The sequence below is a fragment of the Microtus oregoni genome, unplaced genomic scaffold, assembly GCF_018167655.1.
Source record: "Microtus oregoni isolate MIOR12 unplaced genomic scaffold, Mior012 000023F_ref0000262, whole genome shotgun sequence".
NCBI classification, from domain to species: Eukaryota; Metazoa; Chordata; class Mammalia; order Rodentia; family Cricetidae; genus Microtus; species Microtus oregoni.
The window spans coordinates 1,236,296-1,246,547 of NW_024543082.1; positions in this window are offsets into that span (position 1 = coordinate 1,236,296).

A 10,252-nucleotide genomic window follows, 5' to 3' on the forward strand; every position below is an offset into this window, starting at 1 on the left:
TACAGGATTGTATTGGGAGGGAATTCCAGTGAGTACTGAAATTCGCCCGCATTTATTTTTCCAATTGCTTTAAATACCCTTGACCCCAAAAGGTAGGAAGGAGTAAGACAAAAACTGCATTAATACGATACAAGGAAATGAACATACCAATTGAAGGTCGCGGGGTACAACCATAGTTAAACATTCTGTTGCTAGAACAAAACATTCTGTAGACAACCCACTCACTGGGTATAATCCATTGTCATCTCCCTAAGGGAACTGGACCCATAGTAGGATCCTTAGACTTTTGTTTGGGGTAGAAACAAATCAACTTTTCTATTCCTGAAATACAAGGTCTGACTGTTAGCCACACCTCTTGACAATAACTTTCAGAGAGCAGAACTCTCTGGCCTAAATCTAGGTGGGAACTTTAAGGTAGAAACACAATAACCTTAGTGGACTAGAGGTAAGTTTCAACTCTCTGACCTTTGGTCAGCGTGGAAATAGGCTCACATTTTTGGGCCTCCGCACGTGGTTTATTTACATAGTAACCCCAAGAATTTTAAATATTCTACTGCATGATTTATGGAACTGTAATTTGAGGACCCTTTCATCCGCTGGCTCTGAATACTAACCTGAAAGTACCATTTTCAGATGGCGCATGGTCTCTGCTGGCTCAGGGACATTTTGGTTTGGTTTTGTCCCTTAGGTTGGCTCTGAACTAACCCTTAGGAATCTTGATACAGCACACACATTTGCACATACACACACTCTCCTCAAACAGTGAGTGGTTAGTGATAGGCTTTGAAGAGTTTGTACCGGCGGATGAATTTTTTTAAAAAACTATATGGAGTATGAACAAAAATATCACAAACCTATTGCCTTGTACAATTAATGTGCACTCGTTTCTTAATGTAAAAAAAAAATACGTGGAAGTTAGCACATGGCACAATCGCACCCAGAAAGTTGCTAATGAGTGCCCAATGGGAACTTTCTCTAGGGAAGATGAGTGATCTAATCTGTCTTCAGCGCGTCTAAAATTAGACTCCCTCACCTCCCAGATGGAGCAGCTACAGCAGCGCGCATGAACGCTCCATATGTCCCACAGTGTGATTCTCTACTAAAAGATTTTCTAAATCTTGTGAGTCGTTTAATCAAAAATACCTACTTCCCTGGTGATATTTAAGATGAGAAGAGACAGTTTTCTGAGAATAGCTCCATTTCTCTGAACATTTAGTGCTCGGTTCAGGTCCACTTTACCTGTAACTGCTAGCTCAGCTCTTCTCTCCCTGTGGCTAACAGCGGCTTTATCCAAGGATGTTCTTTCAGACACCTAAACTTCAACACTGGTGCTTTTGACATGTCCCAACTTTTCAGTCACCAAATACTTTAATTCTTCCCAAACGTCCTACTTTTCTTCCTGACCTCACTCTAATCCAGGTTTCTCCTCGGCTCCCAGGCAGTTGTTGCAATGGCCCCTTCAATCATTGGGTTCACAGACCGTGCCCTGGCTGGTCCAGCTACTCCCAGGGGACTCAAGTGCAGCTTGGACGCTGCTCAGTAGCCTCCATCGGTCCCCAGCCCACACTAATCTACTTGTCTGTGTGCTCCTAGAATGGAGTATGTGTGAACTGAGTCAACCACTCTTTCCTCCCTGGCCATGCCTTTAATGAGTACTCTGCTGAACATGTCGTGGCCGTCATGCAGATGTCTACCTCTCAGCATCACCTCCCCAGCAAAACCATGCTCTTCTTCATAGCTGAACCTACGTTCTCTTACAGGAAGTTTCCCACAGACAGCCTTCGCCTTCTGAACTCCACAGCCTCATACTCATTTCACACTGTAATTTGGTGCTTCTCTTCCCTTAAAGCTCTTTGTCCCAAGTACCTAGGGTAAGGAATCTGAGTGTAAGTTTGGAACCCCCACATCCCTGTGCCCCCCGGCTCTGGCATTCTAACTGACTGAAATATACCTGTTGGCATTGCTTCTGCAGATTGGGAGGAGGGTGGGAAAGGCAGCAGGGGATAAAAGGTCTGGCTATAAAACTCTAAGTCACCCAATATTTAAAAAAAAAAAAAATCTCTTCCTGAACTTGCTTTGTGATTTTCCTCTTTTCGTATCAATTTGATCTTCCTTGTGGGTAGATGTTTCATCTCACTCAGATGACGCCTCCTGGGGAGAAACTGAGGGTATGAAAATCTCATGGCAGGCCACTTACAGTGTTCCTGATGTCCCTTTCTCCCCTGACCTCCTTTTATGCTGTTTTCTTTTTCTCAGATTGAAACATTTTTTTAATAAAATTGATGATTCCTCAATGGCTTTGAAACTGACCAAAATGTTTTAACTTTAGTAATCCTACAAATTGAAAGTCTGGATTTATAGTAAAATTTTCAGAAAAAGGAAAACTGCTCTGACTCTATAATAAGTGGCTCAAGTTAAAGGAAATTTCTTTTTAGTCTATGTGAATGGATATGTGCAGACAGGAGTGTGCGCAGTTTATAGTCTATGTGAATGGATATGATGTGCAGACAGGAGTGTGTGCAGTTTATAGTCTATATGAATGGATATGATGTGCAGACAGGAGTGGGCCGCAGTTTATAGTCTATACGAATGGATATGATGTGCAGACAGGAGTGTGCGCAGTTTTTAGTCTATATGAATGAATATGATGTGTAGACAGGAGTGTGCGCAGTTTATAGTCTATACGAGTGGATATGATGTGCAGACAGGAGTGTGCGCAGTTTATAGTCTATATGAATGGATATGATGTGCAGACAGGAGTGTGCACAGTTTATAGTCTATATGAATGGATATGATGTGCAGACAGGAGTGTGCGCAGTTTATAGTCTATATGAATGGATATGATGTGCAGACAGGAGTGTGCACAGTTTATAGTCTATATGAATGGATATGATGTGCAGACAGGAGTGTGCGCAGTTTATAGTCTATACGAATGGATATGATGTGCAGGCAGGAGTGTGCGCAGTTTATAGTCTATACGAATGGATATGATGTGCAGGCAGGAGTGTGCGCAGTTTATAGTCTATATGAATGGATATGATGTGCAGACAGGAGTGTGCGCAGTTTATAGTCTATATGAATGGATATGATGTGCAGACAGGAGTGGGCCGCAGTTTATAGTCTATGTGAATGGATATGATGTGCAGACAGGAGTGTGCGCAGTTTATAGTCTATATGAATGGATATGATGTGCAGACAGGAGTGTGCGCAGTTTTTAGTCTATATGAATGGATATGATGTGCAGACAGGAGTGTGCGCAGTTTATATGAATGGATATGATGTGCAGACAGGAGTGTGCGCAGTTTATAGTCTATATGAATGGATATGATGTGCAGACAGGAGTGTGCGCAGTTTATAGTCTATATGAATGGATATGATGTGCAGACAGGAGTGTGCGCAGTTTATAGTCTATATGAATGGATATGATGTGCAGACAGGAGTGTGCGCAGTTTATAGTCTATGTGAATAGATATGATGTGCAGACAGGAGTGTGCGCAGTTTTTAGTCTATATGAATGGATATGTGCAGACAGGAGTGTGCGCAGTTTATAGTCTATATGAATGGATATGATGTGTAGACAGGAGTGTGCGCAGTTTATAGTCTATATGAATGGATATGATGTGCAGACAGGAGTGTGCGCAGTTTTTAGTCTATATGAATGGATATGATGTGCAGACAGGAGTGTGCGCAGTTTATAGTCTATATGAATGGATATGATGTGCAGACAGGAGTGGGCCGCAGTTTATACGAATGGATATGATGTGCAGACAGGAGTGTGCGCAGTTTATAGTCTATATGAATGGATATGATGTGCAGACAGGAGTGTGTGCAGTTTATAGTCTATATGAATGGATATGATGTGCAGGCAGGAGTGTGCGCAGTTTATAGTCTATATGAATGGATATGACGTGCAGACAGGAGTGTGCGCAGTGCATGCGTGGACGTCAGGCCAGCACTGGTCTTTATTCTTTCTTCCTTCTTACATGGGTCTCAGGAATCACACTCGTGTCATTGGGGTTGCATAGCAGCCGCTTTAGCCACCGAGCCAGCCGCAGCCCCAGTGACTTCTTCATGGGTTTGACCCTCCCTGACCCCTCCCAACTGTGTTAACTGCCTGTGCCTGTAATAGACACACGAGGTGAATGACAGAAATGTGGTCAGTGCTTACAAGTGTGCAGGTTCCCTCCACCATCAGATGGAGCAGTTAGAAGTCGGGCGCAGCGGCAGGACGGAAGGGTATGTCTTAGTCAACCACCCATGGCCAGAGTAAGAAAAGGGCTGAGGACACGGGCCCTACAGCCTCCTTCAGGCATACGCATAGCACTGTAACCTACATCTCACTGGCCTCTGAAGGTAGCATCACGGACGAGCTCCAGTGCCATCCATCCCTTCTTTCCCAGGTGACCTTTCCTGGAGAGCCCGTCTGCAGTGTCTCAATGAGCTCCCCTGGAGTTTCCTAACACCCTTTCTCCTTCCACAGAATACCTGTGCTCTAGCTGGGTGGTGACAGCTTGTTCCCCTTTGTTTTTAGTAAGTGGTGCTGTCCTTGTGTTTTGAACGTTATGTTTTACCCTATGTTGCTATGGTCCATATATGTTCCCAGACATGTTAGGAATGGTGGTAGATAAAGATGTCACTATCCTTGGGCTGGTGAGAGGAGTTGATGGGTAAAGGCACTGGTGGCCTGAGAGCAGTCTCTGAAGGGATTGTACAGAGAAGCCAATTGCTTGGAGAATGAAAACCCAGTTGGGCAGTGGTGCACAGCTTTAATCCCAGCACTTGGGAAGCAGAGGCAGGTAGATCTCTGAGTTCAAGGCCAACCTGGTCTACAAAATGAGATCCAGGACAGCCAGAGCTACGTGGAAAAACCTGTCTCTTGGGGAAAAAAAATTGAAACCCGGTGCAGACTGACTTCATCAACCTGGATCACACTTCGGGAGTCTAATGCCAGGCGGTTCACTGTCTGCATATTTAAACACAGTACAATCTGGGAAAGGTCTCCAGGCAACAGTCAGCCCAATTCCAGGTGCACAATAAGCTTAAGACGTGACTACACAGAAACTCCTTTACAAAGTACATGTGACCGTGAGGGTGGGTTCTGTAGCTAAAAGGCCTAGAATCTGGTGTGGTCTCTGACCATAGCATAGAGGTCAGCAGGCCATAGAGTACTTGTGATGCCTCCCCTAAGGATGAGTGACAGTCCAGGGAGGGAAGAGTCTGGGGTCATCATTCTGGGGGATTTCAGGTCTGCCTCTGTAGCACAAGGTGGTCTACCTCCACAGATGGCAAAAGGTCATTAACAAAATCCACTCACTTTCTGGATGGAATGCAGGTCTTTGATTTTGATGTCCATTGAGGAGACATTCCTGTATAATAAACATTGCTCGTTCTCTTTGTGCTTCTCTGTGACAACAGCTGCCAAACCTGATAGTGTAACAGTAAAAATAAAATGGCACTGTTCCCCAAGTGGCCCGTGGGCCACGAGGGGCAGCAGATCCAAGGCAGGGAGCCGCGTAGTAGCAGTGGACATGAGACCACAGCAGGCCATGAAGGCAGCTGGGTCCCAGGCAGGGAGATGCGCAGCAGGTGAGAGACAGAGACACACACCATGCAGAGAAAATGGGTATTTATTTAGTGGGCTATGGAAGGGAAAGAGGAAAAGGGGAAAGAGCAGAGAGCCACAGAGAGAAAGAGGAGAAAACAGAGAGGAGAGAAGAGGAGCCATGGGAGCAGCTACCTCTTTAGAAGAGACAGAAAAGAAAGGGCTCAGGCTGCAAGAAGAAAGGAAGCTCTGCCTGCCTCAACTGTGGAGGGGGAGTGTGTGGGGCTTGTCTCTTAAAGGGACAAAACAAACCATTACATTCCCATCTCTTTTTTTATAATGAAAGGGCAGGAGGTTAGGCACCACAGGTTAAAGGAATTGGGGTGGCGGATTCTCAAGACTGCTTCCCGTTTATTTGTGGGAGTCACCTGGTGGGGGGGGGGGGCAGAACCTGAGGAAGCTGGGTACTGATCACATCCTGGGTTAGCCGGTCTCTTTGCTCCTGTCTGGTGTTTGTGGTATGGAAATGTCTGGTATCTCTTACACCTGTTTAAGGTACTGGCAGAACAGAGGACGAAGTTAAGTTTAGGGAGAAAATATTTAGGACTAGGGAATTGAGAGGAGTCTGTCTGACTTGTTTAAGGTGGATCCTTCAATTCTGCTCCCTAAAACTCACAAGAATTCTTTGGATTTGTGAAAACATGAGTCATCAGAATGACTGTGACAGATGTTTTTGCACAATGGAAAGTATTTTTAAGACTATGGAAGGCAGCGTGAAAGAGATTTGATAACTTGTACTTGTTGGAATTTGTTTGGTGAGGTTGTCCTTTTAAACAAAACCTCTCAACTGTCAAACTGCATCGGAGATAAAATTTTACTTGAGTTATTGATTTAAAAAATGCTAGAGAACTTGCTTGGTTGGCACCTAGAGCTACTCCTCAGGGTCCTCCATGGTTGCTGAAGGTCGTATTTGCCTTTTGCCGTTTAGCGCAGGGCCTGCCAGGCTCCAGAAGATTCTGTGGGCTAAGAAATCTGTAGAAAGACAAACCTACCTTGACCTGAGCAGCTAGGCTGTCAGTTCAAGCTATTTTGTCCACTGTCTGGAGATCTTCAGTTTAGATGAAAGGCAGTTTTTCCCAGTGGTCAGTGCTTGGCAGTTGAAGCAAAGTGTGGATGGATATTGTTCTGTGCCCATTTGTCTTCTGTCTTCTTTGGAGGAAATAGAGTGCTGTTGCTAGGAGCCAACCTGTATCTTTTTTGTTATGGAAAGTTTTTTAATCATTAAATATTTAAATGCCATATTCCCCAGATATTTGAATAGTTGAGGGCTATTTATTGGGTATAACTACATTATAGAATCTGCCTGGAGAGCTGGATCCAAGCTTAACTGTACTGGTTTTCAACTTAACAGGTAAGATTTATACTCGTTGAAAGACAGAAAGAAGAAAAAATTGCTTGCGATAGAAAGTTAATGGCAGAACTGACAATAGTAGAGAACAGCTTAATATATTTTAAAGCAGGGTTGGACTAAATATAAAGTACATACCAGTTTAACACATGAGACTGGAATGAGATGCAATGAACAGACAATCATAACATTTAGCAGTAAACATAGGTGCATTTAAGTTATATGTATGCACACACACACACACAGAGTAAACAGGAATTGAGAAGAGTGGATGCTCTTGGTGGGCCCTATCAAAGGCATGCCACTGCGTAAAACATACATGTTACAGAGTCAGCAAGAGGAAAACATAAGTAAACCAGGGAACCAGGCAAGGTATACTTCAGTAAAGATGGCAAGACATGGTCACCTGACCTGGCTCTCAGTTAAGATGGCAGTGAAGTCATCTAACCTTAGTTAAGATGGCTGTAAGGTCACCTGACCTCAGTCAAAATGGTGGTAAGGTCACCTATGTACTAGAGTTAACACCAGGGAACTAGGCAGGAAATACCCCAGTAAAGATGGTGGAACTTGGTCACCTGACCTGGCTCTCAGTTAAGATGGCTGTGAAGTCACCTGACCTCAGTCAAAATACAGCAATCACGTGTTGTATGGAAGAGAGACATAGAGGCATGATCTACCTTGTTGCCGAGCCGCCATGCCACAAACCGCAGTGGGGAGCAAAGGCTGGAACTGACAACAGCTGCCTTGTGGATCCAAGCAGTGACTGAGACAGTTTGAGGAAAAGCAAAGCCAGTGGGACACTGGCAGGGCATTGTTTGAGGGTTTATACCATAGCTGAAAACGTGAAAGCCTGTGAAAAACACCACAGGGCCCATAGAAGAGTGGGGTGTGAAATGGCGGCAAATCTGCAGAGCCTGTAGAAGAGCATCTTCTCTCTACAGTCCTGGCGACTCAGAAGCCAGAGAAGCTAGATGCCACTCTGCGTGGTCTCTCCATGGCGGAGCCCCCAAATTGAATGCACCACACAGCGTGCGCAGGGCTAGCACGGGAGGACCAACCCTGGGTTGTCCGGTCACAGTTTTAGCCACGGAAAGTGAAAGACCCCCGGTGCAGGGGAGACTCTCACTCAAGTCTCGGGATAACACGACCCCCACCCCCCAGTAACTCACGAGAGACCGTCCTTGCTGCAATCACACGAGGCTTTAATTGATGAGATGAGACGGGAACCAGTGCACTGGGGCCGAGGCTGATGACCCACACAGGGGAAGAGTTCGACCCCGAGTGACTGGGAGAACCGATTTTTAATGGAAGAAACCACAGTCCAGTGATCCGGAATTGGCAGGGAATTGGCAGGGAGTGTGTCACAGAAAATTCCGAAAATACCAGTGAAGATTAGGAGGGGGGCAACCCCCTGCCTCTCAGGACCACTCCTAAGATCAGAATCAGCTAGTTCTTAAAACACATTACAATGACAGTCACAAGGGGGAAACTCCCTGTTTCTCAAGATTATTCTCAAGATTACAACCTAACTTTATCTTCAGCTAGTTCCTGAAACACAGTCACTAACCGGCTAATCCTAGATTTTTGATTCTTCTCTTCCTGCTTGGATTTTTGGCTATTTTCTTCCTGCTGGGGAGGTCTGGATTTATCCAGGTCTTTCAGAAAGCAGTGAAGGGCTCAACCGTAGCCATGAAGGCTGTGTTTGGCAGCTGGAAGGGGAAAACTTCCCACCGAAGCCACTGGTGTACGTAGAGCTTGGCATTTAGGCAGATAGAATGCAGAGCTGTTGTAAAGAAGCCTGGTTCCCAAGCTGGTGTCTTCAGCTGGCCCGACCCTGAGCAGGAGGTAACATGGAGAGCCTGGCCGGGTCACAAGCACCAATGTAATGGTTTAAGTAAAATACTGCAGTTCCCCGAGGGGCACAGCAGCAGAAACGTCCATCCCTGGAATCTACATGGTAGAAGGGGAGGACCAACTCCCACAAGTTGTTCCCTAGCCTGCAAGCACGTGCGTGCACACAAAAAGATGCCCCCCACCGAGGCTCTAGACCCTGGTCAGGCTGTAACCTTCACCGAGCACTACAGCTACTCAGCAGAGCCCTGGGGAGCAGCCTTGTCCCGGTCCACAGCCGGTCTCATCCCTTTCCCCGGCAGCGGTTATTAATTACAGTTGTTAACATTAATTATAAAACTGGGCAGTGGTGGCACACGCCGTTAATCCCAGCACTCGGGAGGCAGAGGCAGGCGGATCTCTGCGAGTTCAAGGCCAGCCTGGTCTACAGAGCTAGTTTCAGGACAGGCTCCAAAACTACAGAGAAACCCTGTCTCAAAAACAAACAAACAAAAAGTTATAAAACTTAATCGTTCACACTGAAAAGTGTCAAATGCCAACTTGAGACAGTCTAGAATCACCTAAAAGAGGAGCCTCTAAGAATGTCTACAAGGCATTAATAAGTCAGTGGATACGGAAGACCTGCCCACTATGACTGGTACCATTTTCCCAGGCAGAGCATCCTGAACTGTCTAGTGAAGTGGGCGGCTAACACAGCCTGCATTCATCCCCTGCTCCTTGCTGTTTACTGAAGATGCATGTGAGCAGCTGTCTCAAGTTTCTGCCTCTGTGACTCCCCTTCCAATGACAGACAGTAACCCCGAACTCTGAGCTGAAATGAGCCCAAGTATTTTTATGTTTTATCGTGGTTACATTTATTAGTTTTGAGTGCACAGGCCACCGTGCACACGTGAAGGTCAAAGGACAATTTGTGGGAGCAGGTTCTCTCCTAGCATGTGGGTCCTGGGAATCAAACCCAGGTTGTTAGACTTCGAGGCAGCAAATGCCTTCAGTATCTAGGCCCCGGTCACAGCACCAGGGAAATACAATGAGATATCCTTCACCCTTCACGTTCAAGGTTCTGTCGTGAGCAGAGCCAGAGCACTGTGGATAAACTCAGTGTGGCGGCCCATATCTGTAATCCTAGCTCTCAGGAGGCTGAGACAGGAGGATAGCTGGGAGTTCAAGGCCAGCCTGGCCTACAGAGTGAGACTCTGTTTTTAAAAAAAGACAAAAAAAAAGAGAGAAAAATTGCACAGGTAATTTCTTGTAACCCAAGGGCCATAACATAAATCTGGCTTCAGTCTCATGCAAAAAAATACTGCAGAGAATGCCACAGCCGGGCTGGAGAGATGGCTGAGTGGTTAAGAGCACTGTCTGCTCTTACAGAGGACCTGAATTTGAATCCCAGCTTTCCTGCCAGGCTGCTGGCGACCCCCTTGGAACTCGATCTGATGCCTCTGAGAGCGTCT